Source organism: Ascaphus truei, chromosome 17 (genome assembly GCF_040206685.1).
Source record: "Ascaphus truei isolate aAscTru1 chromosome 17, aAscTru1.hap1, whole genome shotgun sequence".
Lineage (NCBI taxonomy): Eukaryota > Metazoa > Chordata > Amphibia > Anura > Ascaphidae > Ascaphus > Ascaphus truei.
The window spans coordinates 38,088,379-38,104,041 of NC_134499.1; the positions used below are offsets into that span (position 1 = coordinate 38,088,379).

The following is a 15,663-nucleotide window of genomic DNA, read 5'->3' on the forward strand; positions in this document are numbered from 1 at the left end:
TATTGTATAAAATATTGCTCACCTTGTGTAATAACAATAGATGTTATACTGGTATACATCAGATTCCTCATGTCTTCATTTCTTGTGTGCTAAAAAGTATTTTACACCTACTATAGAGGATTCAGCTAGCATAAGCGTAATGAACTCGAATCAATTCACATATAACTAAGATGCAGTGGAGGATGTTAAAACAAATCGGAAACATATATGCAGTTAAAATAGGTTAGTGTAGTAAACATAGATATAAATGTTGTGTTATTGTTATCCAGCAACAGCACCCACTTATCCGAATGATGGATCCAACCTTGTTTTAAATTCTTCTTCTTTGGGGCCCTTATTTTATGAAGTGTGAGATGTCCCATTGACATTGAAGTCATTGAAACTTTCCATGGTAAAGACCCGAATCAGCACTCTCGCACTTTATACAATAAGGGCCAATGTGTCCTCTCTGTTGCTTGGTCCTTTGACAAAGTGGTCCATGGGTGGAAGACATGGTGAAGGGTTAGATTCTGTTTTTCCATGTCTGTTGAATAGAGAAACATCCTTCATTTTCAAAGAAACTCAAATCGATTTTTCCCCCCAGGAGGATTACATTTGTTTGAGAAATCTAATGACTTTCTTTACAAAGAAATGTTTGTGGCCAAAGTTGTAATGGCGTAGTAATGGCGCAATCCATGCAATATCTTACGTGTTAAAAAAATAATCAGTTCTGTAGTATTAGATAATACGTACCATTTTTAATGAGTTTTAATACAATGAGCATCCTTTGATTTCTACAGCAGGCTTTAGTCCCCCTCCCCAGCAGTGCAAGATCTTTGCAACACTTTCCTGTTTGTGATAATTTGTTGTCAATATTCCCATCAGTTTGAGCTGCAAACTGTAACAATAGATAATGCTACCTTAGTATTATAAGAATACATTGTAGCTGCTGAGTTACACTGACTGAAGGATTGATTGAAACTGAAAGGCAGACATTTAGTGAACCCTGGGAAGCAGCATCTTTGCTGACCAATCACGGGAGAACGTATCGATTGGCAGCTTAGGTAATTTGTTTCCAATTAAGGTTATCAAAGGCTGCGTATATTAAAACAAATAATAAATAATAATTTTAAGTGCTTCTTGGATTGCCTCTTGAAAGTCTCCTGAATTTATCTCGTTCTGTGATAGTTCCAGGGGAATTGGCTGTGTGATCACAGAAGTAAGTGGTAGCAAAACGTTTCACAAAGCTCCATGAAGCCCCCCCCACTAATGATTTAAACAGTTCCTTGGTTGCACTTTTTTTAATTGTAAAATCTATGCAGATGTTGAAATCAGGTTTTGCTGCAGAATCAATTAAAAGGTTCATTGTTCTATTTCATCGCGCGAAACCTTCGGAGGTCAGTGATTGAAGTAACTGACATGGCTCCTACAGTGCAAAACTTTGGATTTTGAATTCCATAATTGCTTTTAATTACATAATTATGGTGTTTAAATGTGTGGTGGTTAAAGGTTACTATTACATTTTGAAGCCATGGGAGGTTACATGAAAATAAGCAATGGCGTCTCACCTAGCGTTACTTAAGGCTTGTGTAATAGTATTTCTATACATTCTTGTACTGATCTACCCCTGACCTTGGACATTGGGTGATTATGGTAAATAATGCATTCCAGCTCCGCTGCTAAACGTTATGGGGACACGTTTGTAAATAATTTGGTACTTCTTTTAGTAAAGGGTTCAATGTGATTGAATGAATATTAAACAAAATCATATTTAGTGAGAACCAAACAGCAATGTAACCTGATTGATCAAAGTATTTAAATGCTAACTGGCAGTGCTTAGTCATATTGTAGGATATTTTTATTAGGAAGAAAATGGCATACTTGTTAAGGAAGGAGAAAACGAAACAGATTTGTTACTACAGGTTACGTGGGTATCCCAATGCTACTCTCGGTTCCTTTTACCAGTTTAGGTTTAGATTTAGATTTCTCAGTTTTACAGTTTATTTGAAGGAATCTTCTATTGTAGGGGGCTCAACTTTAGTCCTCAAGCCCCCCAAAAGGTGAGGTTTTCAGGATATCTCAGCTTCAGCACAGGTTTTTTTTTTTTTTGGCCTGTTCTTGTATAATGCTGCTGGTTTTACGTAGTGCTTTACAGAGACATTTTGCAGACGGAGTCCCTGCCCCGTGGAGCTTACAATCTGTTTTTGATGCCTGAGGCACAGGGAGATAAAGTGACTTGCCCAAGGTCACAAGGAGCCAATGCCGGGAATTGAACCAGGTTCCCCTACTGCAAACTCAGTGCCAGTCAGTGTCTTTATTTACTGAGCCACTCCTTCTCCCCAGGTGGCTCAATCAGAGGCTCAGTCTTTGACTGATTGAGCCACCTGTGCCGAAGCTGATATATCCTGGGGAGGGCATAAGGACAGGAATTGAGCACCCCTGTTCTAATGATTGAGGCTGACGATATGACCACAGAGAGGTACATATTTATCAGTCTTGTTCCTACAACACTGCTGCAAAGAACAGCACCAGATTCATAAGATAATCTCACACTAGCATTTTTTTATGTTTAATGCTGTTTTTGCTACTTTTGTTGAAATGATACCCATCCTGGGTTTTTTCTTCCTTAATATCAGCTGTCACTTATTAGTATTCAATAGCAAATCATCCCTTAGTATTGAAGGGAGAACATTCCCCATCTCCTCCCTTCTAATGGACGTCATTCACATCGTCCTCTCCATCTTCCCCACAGTAATTCTGAGCTTTTGAGACTAGATGGTGAGTGTAAGCAATTGTAATAATTTTGGGGGGTATCTGTGTACAGAAATTCTGGAAATATATACATAAATAATTGTTATTGTACTCCTCCAATTCTGTTGCATATGCAGTTTATGGTTTAAGAGAGATTCTTACAGCATCTATTTCCATGATGCTGATAATTGCACTTTTTGGGTTTCCTGTTCAAATCCTCGCCGAATTCTTCTGCAGCCGTATAATAAAGATAGATTTTGGAATAGGGTTTGTAGTTGCTGGGTATCATTTGAGACTAAATGAGCCTCCATTTTATGGGGGATATTCTAGTAGCTCCGATTTGTGTCAAAAGAGCCCGATCTGACCGGCTTTTTTTCCTAATCCGTAACTCCTTCTAGCATGTCCAAACCGTACGAGAAGGACTTTGTAGAAGCAGTTTCATCCCGGCTGTGCAAATCTGTGCAGAATGACCAAACCCGCATTTTTTTTGGCAAACTCGCTGAATTCAGAGTCGTTCCAATTTTGTAGTAGCTCCCATTGTGTATATATATGCCCTCAAACCTCGCTCCGAAAAATTAGGGAGAGATGCTGAGGTACAGTACCCTAGCAGATATGTTAATGGCTATGCAACGTATATTTAAATTAATCACACCTACTTAAATATTTCTATAAGATCACTGACAAGTCTAAGTGCCATTGTGATGAAGAGGTGGCCGACCCAACAGGGCTGAGCAAAGTATTTACAGTGTAACAGGCAGATTTTAGCCAGTATTGGTCTTATGTAAATCTTTTAGGAGGTTTGACTCATTATTTATACGTTGCATACCCATTAGCATATCTCCCAAGGTACTTCAGGTGTGCTCCTTTTTCAGCACAGGCATCTCTCCCTAATTTATTTGGAATGAGGTTTGAGGGGACATACTGTATATGTATGTATGTCTTTATTTATATAACGCCATTAATGTACATATCACTTCACAGCAGTAATACACGTGACAATCATATAAATAACAATAATACAAATAACAGATCATGGGAATAAGTGCTTCAGACATCAAAGTAACATTTAGGAAAAGGAGTACCTGCTCCGAAGAGACAGTAGGAGGGCATTCTGGTATGTGTGTCTGCAAGGGGCCAAGGTTTATGTATCAGGTGTATAGTAATAGTATAGTATAGACAACTGAAAATACTACTAAATTGGGAGCCGACAACCACTCCCCCACCCCACCACCTTGAGGTCATTCCGCTTCAAAAGCAAGTACAATGCGGGGCCGAATTTCATGGTAAACTGTGCAGTTTTTCACTTTTTATCGAATCTGTTGAAATGATGCGATTTGTAATGCAGAATACCGATTTATGGCTAGTTTTAATGACCTGTCAAACTGTGCGGTTTTGCAAGGAGAAATTTGCAGCTAGTAGAATATCCCCCAATATAATTTACCAGTATGGTCACATTTATCAAGCCATGCTATTACCCGCACCAAAAGACCTCATACAACTCCATCACTTTTTGTGGATGAACCGGAAGGCGTCTTCAGCACTGGAAAGTGTCCTATGAAATATTTATTTTATTTATTTATAAAATATTTTACCAGGAAGTAATACATTGAGTTACCTCTCGTTTTCAGGTATGTCCTGGGCACAGAGTAAATAGCATTCCTTAATAACAATGGGCCTATGTCTTTTGGTTTAAGAAAACTTTCAGCTTTATATAAATAAATTGAATATAAATAACTAATAGATTATTGTATTAGAATCGTTGATTTTTACTTTTCACCTAATTCCCTAGTGGAGCTGAAGAAACAATCTGTGCCTAATGTATTGTTTGATCAAATATACTGCCTAGCAAAAAAACAAAAACTCTTATCTTAATTTACAGGGAAAGTTGTGACAAAGGCATTGTATGTATGGAGGAGACTGAATATTAACTGATACAATATTTTGTTTCTGCAGATGATCCCGCCCCTGCTGGAGGCACATAGCCACGACACAATCTCATGCTGTACATTGATCACCTATCCAACCTTAGCCTAGAGTCTGAGGGTAGCGTTTCTACCTTTACCAATCTAGTTAGAGAAAGAGGAAAAGGAGGAAAAGATGAAAGACATCTCAGAAGAACCAGTAACAGAGTTTAACACCAGAGCAGGTAATGGCTTTGCTAAATGCTTTGTAAAATGATTGCTGTGCCAAAGAGTATGTAGAAAACCATTCTTTGCTTCAATAATTCCATTATGTTTGCATTTAGAACCTCAAAATATGCAGAGCGACCAATGCATATCGTATTATCAATTTATATTCCTAAACCTTTCTAATTGTAATAAATTAAATGTGTCAAGACAGTCATTCCAACAGATTTATTTAACTCCAGATGTGTATATTTGTAATGTAATCCAGAAAGGTGTTGCTGACCTTTGCAATGCATGCCTGCAATGTTTGGCATGCGTCTGTATCTAAGTGTGCCTTGTAAAGTCTTTTAAACATGCACAGTCGGTTTCTAGTAAGCTTTGCTCCAGGCACAGTAAACAAAAAAGGTTCTTACCCGTTCTTCCTCAGCAATTACCGTGAGCATTTTGATACTCGCAAAACAGACATCATCGCACTTACTCATGTAGCCAAGGCCTTAGATAGGCCACACGCAATACTGCAGTAAGTCCATAGTGTCAACCTATGACCTTTGTGCCTTCAAGCAAAAGAGCTACCTACTGCGTTACCAATACCCAAATCATCACTAGGTTAGAATGCCAGTTGCAACTTCACAGAGCTAATGACTTCAACATGTGAGCCTCACACAGGGAGTGAGGGAGGGAACGTAGAGAATCCATGTCATTTCACTGGATGCTAATTGTTTAAAAGAGTCACCATGCGCTTGTAGTATTGTGGTGCATATTCTTGACTTCGATGCTTTGTTACTGTAGGTATAACATGTATTGGTACATTACCAAAATCATTTCTGAGAATATCTGGAAAATATTTAATTTAACCTATATTTATCTTTTTTTTATCATTAATTTCCATTTCAAATGGAAAAATATTAACCTTCTGGAAGTGTCACATACTCGTCTCATTATTAGTGGTTATCTTCTTTAACTTGCTATAGGTAGGTTTACACACAGGTTTGAGTCTTTCTGGTGCTTATCGTATATACAGTCATCTGTGTTAATTGTATATGGTATGTGTGTATCTAATTCACAAGTGTCCATCTGTCTGTCACACTCTGTATCTGCTACAACCTTATTACTACCCAGCCATGTTATACATCGATGGAAAGATCTTTGCTAATACTTTTAGGTATAATTGTTGGATTCTTGAATTTCCTAAATGTCGGCACCGAAATGTAGTCTTCACTTGGCCATTAACAGACTGTTTATTCCATTGCCCCCCTCCAGAGGTCTTTTAAATGACATCAAAACTTACAAGTGAAAAAAGGGGGTTTAATCACTATTAAATTCTAAATACTACAGGTTTATCATCCTAATTCGTATAATTCGCGGGTCACTCACGTTAAATCCTGTACATATGCGTTGGCAGTGCTAGTTGCACTTAAAATACCCATTCAGATGTCCACACCAGGAATCTATGTCGTCAGCTTAAACGTTGGAGGAACGAACCAGGAGAAGGGCTTTACTGGATTTGGTAATATCAAACAATGTAGAACAATTATAGGCTAAAAATTCCAGGCGTAATTGAAATGCCTGCTCTGTGTTCGATTGGTCAAAATTCAGGGCAAGTTTTAAATTCCAGCCAATCAGCTTTCACTTGTCATACAGTGAGTGGGAGCAGCTCTCAGATAGGTGAGGTGATTGGATAGGGGGGCACCAGCCAGGCACTGACTCCTCCCTCTCCCTGCCTGCAGAGAGCTCTACATAGGAGACATTGAGAAGAAAGGAGAGAAGCTGTCTGTGTGAGTATAGAGCAGGGGGGAGGTGTGTGTATGTGTGTGTCACGATAGAGGGGGGCTGCAGTGTGTGTGTGTGTGTGTTTATTTATTAAGCGGGGCTCCAGCGTGTGTCTGTGTGTTTAAAGGGAGTGAGCAAAGTGTGTGTGTTTGTGTGTGCTGCCTCACATTTTAATCTTGTCTGTAACTGTTACATACACCCATAATTATGTTATCTCTAACTGTCCTGAAATCTCTGTAAATTGAATGTAATGTATAACCTCTGTTCATTTAATGTAACCATGTATTTGTCATCATAACTCTGTGCCCAGGACATACTTGAAAGCGAGAGGAAACTCTCAAATGTATTACTTAAGTAATAATCCCCTCAGAACAGGGCATTACTGGCCAATAAAAGTTAAAGGCCCGAGGCGAAGCTGAGGGACTTTAACCCAGCCAGGGCATTATTGGCCAGTAATGCCCTGTTCTGAGGGGATTATTACTATTATAGGCTAAATGTAGGCTTATTTTATTTTTTACATTTTTCATAAAAGAGATAGACACTTTTGTAGTCATTGATTTTTATCAGGATGATTGTCTACATTCTTTTGCTTTTACTGCAAGTTTATAAAAAGGAAATTGTACATACACACAGCGCCCCTCTAGATACACACACACTCTGCAGCCCCCCCTCTATATACACAAACACACTCTGCAGTCCTCCCTACACACTCTGCAGTCCTCCCTACACACTCTGCAGTCCTCCCTACACACTCTGCAGCCCCCCCCCTCCTCTACACCCACAAAACACACTGCAGCCCTCCGCCACCCTCTACACTCACAAAAAGCACACACACACACACACCGCAGCCCCCCCCCTACATCCACACACACACACACACACACACTGCAGCCCCTGAAAACCCACAAAACTGCAGACACACACACCAAAACACACTCTGCAGCCCTCCTCCACCCTCTACACCCACTGACACACACACACACACACAAACACACTGCAGCCCCCCTCTACACCCACAAAACACTGCAGACACACACCAACAAAACAGACTGCTGCCCCCTCTACATTCACAAAACACACACCAGCAGCTCCCCCTCTACACCCACTGCAGCCCCCTGTAAACCCATACACTGCAGACACACACACACAACACACTGCTCCCCTCCTCCCCCACAAAACACACACTGAAGACACACTATAGCCCCCTCTACACCCACAAAACACACACACAGCATACACACACCAATAAAACACTTTGCTGGACCCTTTACACCCACAAAACACACAACAGACACAATCTTTTCCCCTCACTCTCCTGTGCGGAGCTCTCTGCAGGCAGGGAGGGGGAAGAGTCAGTGCCTGGCTGCAGGCAGGGTGGGGGAGGAGTCAGTGCCTGGCTGCAGGCACGGTGGGGGAGGAGTCAGTGTCTGGCTGCAGGTAGGGTGGAGGAGGAGTCAGTGCCTGGCTGCAGGCACGGTGGGGGAGGAGTCAGTGCCTGGCTGCAGGCAGGGTGGGGGGGGGAGTCAGTGCCTGGCTGCAGGCAGGGTGGCGGAGGAGTCAGTGTCTGGCTGCAGGCAGGGTGGGGGAGGAGTCAGTGCCTGGCTGCAGGCACGGTGGGGGAGGAGTCAGTGCCTGGCTGCAGGCAGGGTGGGGGAGGAGTCAGTGCCTGGCTGCAGGCAGGGTGGGGGAGAATATGTGTCTTGCTGGTGCCTCCTGTTCAATCACCTCACCTGATCTCACCCTTTATGAATGATTATGAGAAAACTCTATGTCTAATAGAGTTATATACAAAGATATAATTTGTCTGAACCAGGGACAGTTTGTCTAGGTGTTTTTGGCACAGCTACACTCCTGATTTCTGTCCCAGTTTCATTACAGAGACGGAGGCAGCGGCAGCTGCGGTACTATTGCCAGGTAAGGAGGGAACACGCCACAAGGGACGTGTTCCCCGATTCCTTACAAGTACAAAGGAGACAGGGTCATCCGTTAAGGTTGGAAGAAAGGAGATTTCACCAGCAACAAAGGAAAGGGTTTTTTTGCCGTAAGGGCAGTTACAATGTGGAACCCATTACCAATAAAGACTGTGACAGAGATACACCAAATAAGTAAACATGGGAAGGATGTAGATCCAGGGAGAAATCTGATTGGCATTATTGGAGACAGCCAGGAACTTATTTTTCCCCTTATGAGATGACATTAGATAATGTTTCCCTGTGTTTTTTTGTTGGTCTTCCTCTTGATCAGTATACTGTAAACACAGATATAGGATACATATCTATCGTCTACATTTAACATATGTTGAGCTCAGTAGACATATACCTCTTTTCAGCCTCATCTACTATGTACAGTATATCTATGTAACTATGTAACTTTATAATGTTTGTGTGACTGAGATGAGCTTTAAGGACCTGTGTGACACGTGGGCGACCGCTATAGATTTTCTTATCTTAAATGTACGGTGGACTTTTTTTTTATATCTACCCTGTACAGTACTTTTAATCCACCATAACCATATTGTATGTCATTTGTAATCTACTCCCAGCTTCACAATGCAGTCAGCAACAGACAAACAGAGTTAAGGACAGAAAGACAAAACTTCAAGGTCCTAAGATTATACCAGCGATAACCTTCATACCCCTATTGTCTCCATAACCACTATCGCCTTAATTCCCAATTATTTCCACAGAAACAAAGACTGCCGACATGCAGAACATTTTCATGATCTTCACGTCTTTTTCCGAGAAATGCTATACAATTTATTTTAAGATCTAAAATACTCATCAAAGGATTATTTATCAATAGTGGCAGTTAAAGTCTTGATTATGAGAAGACTCTGTGTCTAATAGAGTTATATACAAAGATATAATTTGTCTGAACCAGGGACAGTTTGTCTAGGTGTTTTTGGCACAGCTACACTCCTGATTTCTGTCCCAGTTTCATTACAGAGACGTAATCGTGTAGGTTCAAAACTTTAATAAGGAGGTACAATTAGAGTAATCTCATGTTTTTGTACCATAGGAAATCAAGATAAATAAAATAGGCTTGCTAATGGTATTTTGATGGTAAGGACTACCACTACTTCAAGGCTTCGCTTGGCATTTTTGGAAGGTGGGTTCCATCCCAAGTTAAGTTTATTAAATGAGTAAATAACAGTTAATTACGCTACCAAAATAAAATAGCAGGCAGGAAATGGAGATACAAAACATTAATGTCATTATCTGTTCCAATGATTCTTAATCCTTTCATCATGAATATGGCTTCTGGCAAACTCATGTTTTATGACATATGTGTAGCGGTTCTTTTGATCGAAGGCTGATTGAGCTCTTAATTTGTACTTTCAAGCCACAGGCACAGAACATTTTTAATATTATTTGTTGGCTTGCAAAAATAAGGAAAACAAGATGCAATAAGACTCGCAAGTCTATGCTCAGACCTACAGTACTTTAGGTGCACAATTGTTGAGAGACAATATTTTTGGCAGCAATTATGAATGTATTTATGTTACACTGCTACTTGATACTCAACAACACTAATACCATTGGTGAGATTATTTGATGATGTGTGCAGTGAAGTGATGAGCACATTGTTGTAGGATACTCTACATTAAAGTGGTTAAGATCATATAAGAGAAAACATAATAACCACAGAATCATAGAATTCTGCCAGTATCCCCTAGAGAATATATATTTTACGGTTATTCCTTTAACTCTTTAACCCCTAAAGTCCATGTATAAGTCAATGCAATAGTACTGGTTTTTTTTAAGGGACTAATGGACAAATTAAAATAAATAATATAGTATTCCCATGCACTGGGAAGGGGAAGCAGACATTTTTCACCCAGCTTTATATACCTACAGTATTTTACTTGTCTTCAAATGTAGTTATGCGGTTGCACCAAAAGTGCCCCACATAGCACAGGCCTCACCACTTGCATCACATGACTTCCCATATCTCAAACTGTTCCCCTCCTTTCACCCCCAAATAATCATGCAACAGCGACTTTATGGGAGGTTAAACTAGTCACAGTTTTATTAAAAATAACATATTAAACATAACACATTGCTTAACCCAGGCACCCACCCCACTTGCACAGCCCTCATAATAAGAGCCAGAGGGATACCCTCAACTCGTACCCCAAATTGCCACTAGCCGCCCAGGCCGCATGGCATGTAAAACCACATAACTGGAAGATCACTACCATACCGACCACCAAGGCGGGCATGACACCAACATCCGCATGACATCCAATAAGAGGCGAAACACACCTTACCTCCAGGAGCCAAGACTTCCTGAATCCCCACCCTGGGCCACACTTTCTCCGTAGGCTGCAACAACCAACTCACAACTTACCCCACACCCCATCCTTTCTCTTTATTCTCTTATGTCCATTCTTGATCTACATTCATACAATCCAGGGGGAGCATGTGGGGAGAGAAGACAGCAACACAAACAATTTAAGTGCAGGTGTAGTGCAACACAGCCTACTCACAGGATACTAGATGTTTAAAGGCAGATTCAGACAAAGCTGTGGCTGCCGTTCTCAGTGGGTCTTGTGTGATCTGAAAATACCATCCGCAAAGCTCAGAGAGATGACCCCAGTAAAGAGAGATGAAAAGGAGCTCCATAGCACAGATCCATCGGATAAAAGTATTATTTATGTAATGAATAAAAAACGCACTTACAATAGTACAGCGTAAAATGGGCACGTAACACTAACAAGTGTAATGAAGAAACCGCACAGCGTGTAATCTCACCGCCCCGCCTCAGTTGGACGTCTGTTAGTCCCAGGTGAGTGCTCAGCGATCAGCCAGTCAGCAGCTGATGTCATCCGTGGTGTCCGCACCGTCGCGTCCTCGGAACTCTGACGTCACCTCCGATTTTGTTCTCGTGGTGTGCAGGCTGTTTGCGGCGCGTCTCCTACATGTCCAAACGTAACAGGGTCCTCCCACTCTACGTGTTTCACCTGTTCAAAGCAACGGCTTCATCAGGAGAAAGCTGTTGCATTGAGCAGGTGAAACGCGTAAGTGGGAGGACCCTGTTACGTTTGGCCATGTAGGAGACGCGCCGCAAACAGCCTGCACACCACGAGAACAAAATCGGAGGTGACGACAGAGTTCCGAGAAACCAATGTGATCAGTCAGTCACCGTTATATGCTAGCATCCTTGTCTTGTATACCTGCATATAATCACAAGCTGAGTTTTAAGGGTCTGTTTTTATCTATAAAACATCTGGATCTTCCTCATCTGATAAGATCTTTCTGTTTTAAAGGATTTAATATTAACATCTGTTCATGGGACAGTGTCTTTCCAAAATGCCTTGCTAACAAGTAACTTTAGAAGCAGGTTGCATGTCTTAGTTTGTGCACATATCTGTTGTTATCATGTGAAATCCCACTTATATAAATGTTTGGCATGCGTCATGCTAAACTTTAGTACATTTGGGTTCTTTTTAAGAAGTGCTGTAAAATGCCAGTCTTTTCTTACTAAATAAACAATTTCAGTGCTATAGGCAAGGAAGCATTATATCGATCTATCTATCTATCTATCTATCTATCTATCTATCTATCTATCTATCTATCTATCTATCTATCTACCTATCTACCTATCTACCTATCTATCTATCCTGTATATATATATCACTGTGAATATTTTAAAACCTTAGTCATGATGTATATACTGTATGAATCATACACTAAAGTGTCTTAGCTCATAGCCGTCCCAAAATGCACTTGTCGCAGATTTTTGGGTTACTGACGCAGAGACCATACGTAAAATACCAGACGAAATAGAGAATGCTGATTCATCAAAAGTTTGTTTTCTAGCATAAAACTTCACCAAAAGAAGCAAGCGTAAGGACCAATTATAAACTGAAGGAAAGTTCTGAAACCATAAAACAAAAAAGGTGCGCAGATGTTCTGATACAAATCACTGTTGGTTGCCAGTGCACATTGGATCAGATCTCTGCTTTCACGGTCCATTGAACCAATACGGAAAAACAATTACGAAGTAGAGAACTGTGCTTAGCTGCTTGAGTTTGCTGCCATAGTGCAAAGAAACACATTGCATAGCATACTTTCCATTTCCTCTTACTCCATTCTCCTTACATGTATTCCTGAAAAATAAACACAATGAAACTTGGAATCAATCATGTGTAAAAGTGATCAAGGTCCATATATAGTGCTGAGTGTGGAGTAGAAATGTTATGGTAGGTTAGAGTATGTTCCTCTTAGGATAGACATTGTGTACAAGTAGCGTCTCTCGATCAGCTGTAAACCACTTGCGTTTCCAAGTCAATGTCAGATATTTCTCTGGTATTTATTGGCCTGATCTACTGCAGATGCAATCTTAATGATTCGTCCACCACTCTATCAAAGTCGACATGATAGAATTCCATCCTTCAGTTCCCTGATGACATTCATTAACACAGAATCATTTCATGTGGAAGCGCTGTTTGCTAAGCGATAATGGGGAGAGACAGAGTTGCAGACCTGTCTGAGACATGCAAATGCACCACAGGTGGTATTTGTTATTTTTTGGACCCTTTAAAAGTCAGGATTTTATGCATTTTCTGCTAAAACAGTGATCTTATTTATATTATTCTTCAAAATCGTATTGAAATTGTTCTGAATGGCACAAGAGTGGCAGAGTACTAAAAACTGCTGTGTCCATGTTACAGTATGTGTATTGTACACATCTGAGTGGGGATAACTTCATTATATGTTGCTATTCCCTATATATCAATAGCCGTTAATGACTATCCTACTTGGTTTAGATCGCAAATAGCTAGCTTCAATTCCATGATAACCCCGTATATTTAGGTTCCTGAATTCGTACGTATGTATGTATGTACTGTTCATAGATCTGCCTAACAGCTCCCTTATATGTATACCTGTTTGCACATGAGTTTTTCGGTATTCCGATGTGCACAGTGTGTCTGTAACTTGTTAGGGACTTATAGAACACTTTATAATTACTTAATACCTCTGCTACACTGTCAGGGTTATCTTTTTTTTTTTTTTTAAAGAATTGAGCGAAAATTAGACCTGATTTGGGTAAAAGTGTTTTGAACGAAAATTTTCGAAAGGAAATTCTGAATGTGGTTCACATTAAAGCGACATCTGTTTTTCTTCTATAATAATAAATCAGAGGTATATTTGTCTCTTTGTCCATGGCTAAAGCTTCAAGGCATAACATGTATTCTTCATTTATTTGCCCTGTTACCTAAAATCAGTTGGTCTGGGTATTTTGCAAAATCATACAATTGAATAAAATAAAATTATACCAAAACATCACAGGAAATTACAGCAATTGGGTTCTTAATATAAGTGAGCTATTTATTAAAATGGCTCTCTTTGAAGAAAAAACAGTCAGCTTGATATTTTTCTAGGCCCTTCTTAAATGGGGTTAATTGACCATATGTTGTCAATTAACATATGCTTGATTTATGTACCTAAGATACTGTATAAGTTAGCAGAGAAATACATTATATCCATTTCAAACATTTGAAATCATGCATATAAAACATGAGCCTCTAGACCAGAAATACTCTTGTATCTAATAAGTCTGTTACCTTTATTCTATCCATGCTAAACTTGTGCTGAACATAACACAACTATTTATCGTCTCACTCATTGCAGCGATGACCATTATTGCAATTCCTTTCTTTTAAACACAGGCTATAATACTCACTCGATGGCCAAGGCGGTAAAAGGAAGAATTCTTCAAAAAAAACAATTTCTCTCGTTAGTAATGAAACCTAATAATGTATTATATTTTATTGGACTTAAGTGGTAAATTCATGAAAGTTCAATACACTTGATTGCCAGAAAATTACCTTTCTTCCATCATCGTTTTATGGGTTTTCCCTAACACGGCTTTCTTTGCAGATTAAGTAACTTTATAGCTTTACACTACGATTGCTAAAACATGTGCTAAAGGTGTTTCTGGCCTCTTATTCAAAATAATTTCAGTTAATTTGGAGCTTTTGCCGTCTAACCATTTCCGGGCAAGTAAACACCACAAATAATACAGCCTTGTTTTTTCATTTGACAACAGTGTTTTGTGGCTTTGCGGTATCTTATTACAGAAATTATAGTCATCATTTGTATAATACAGAGTGTTAGTGATCATTTCGTTCCTAGAGATGTGTAGGTTCGCTTTGCAAGTTGTGATACCTTATCATGGGACAACATGGCAGTTTTTCATAGATACAGTTTACAAGGTTTCAGGAACGCCTAAGGGCCGTTGTATAGTGGTGGGGCGTGCTACGCCGTGCGCGCGCACAGCAGTTATAGATGGCCAGGTCAGCCAGCCCTTCTATACAAGGGCCGCGCGTGCGCACGGCAGGGAGCCGACAGACAGCGGCGAAGACGGGGAAATTATGATTTCGCGCCACTACCGGAGCTCAAATGTATGTATGTGTCTGTATGTTTGTATGTATGTATGTAAGCATGTATGTGTGGATGTGTGTTTCTATTGATGTGTGTGTGTGTATATGTGTCAATGATTGCACAAATAAAATAAACAAATATTTATTAAACTTTTTTTTTCTTTAAAAAATCTTATTTATGACTTTCTTCAATTCACACAACCCATGCACACACATATACTCACACACACAAACACACACACATACACACACATACACAGTACCTGCAAATCCCGGCTCTATAACAGGGGAAAGCATGCGGCAGGTGCATGCGCGTTCGCATAGGCACGCACGGCCGCGTGCAGTATAGAACGGGTCTAACATGTTCATTATGCCTGAGCAATGAAATGCCCCAAAATATAAGATATGACAAAACGTGAAATCATAATGTTTGTTTTCACTCAGAGATGCAAACAAAAATATGTTGGTATCCATATTCCATTGCACCGCGAAATTGAATCTCGCTACATCTGTATGTCTTGGTTCAGACACCCATTGGGCAAGGTCTTCCTTTCTCAGCCATTAAGGATGAGAGGACCTCAGCCAGTTCTTAAGTGATATGATATTACCATGTGCAAAGATTAAATCGACCCTTTTCATAAGCATTGC

General features: G+C 40.1%; 1 protein-coding gene across 19 annotated transcripts in view; it reads left to right on the forward strand.

Annotated features, from left to right (window-relative positions):
• ERC2 (ELKS/RAB6-interacting/CAST family member 2) overlaps positions 1-15,663 on the forward strand; it is a 608,533-nt gene that overhangs the window by 501,307 nt on the left and 91,563 nt on the right. For all 19 annotated transcript variants that reach the window (XM_075574861.1, XM_075574848.1, XM_075574849.1 and 16 more), the window contains one exon: positions 4,684-4,876. The gene's annotated coding sequence lies outside the window, so the exon portion shown is untranslated. The remainder of the gene's footprint in view (positions 1-4,683; positions 4,877-15,663) is intronic.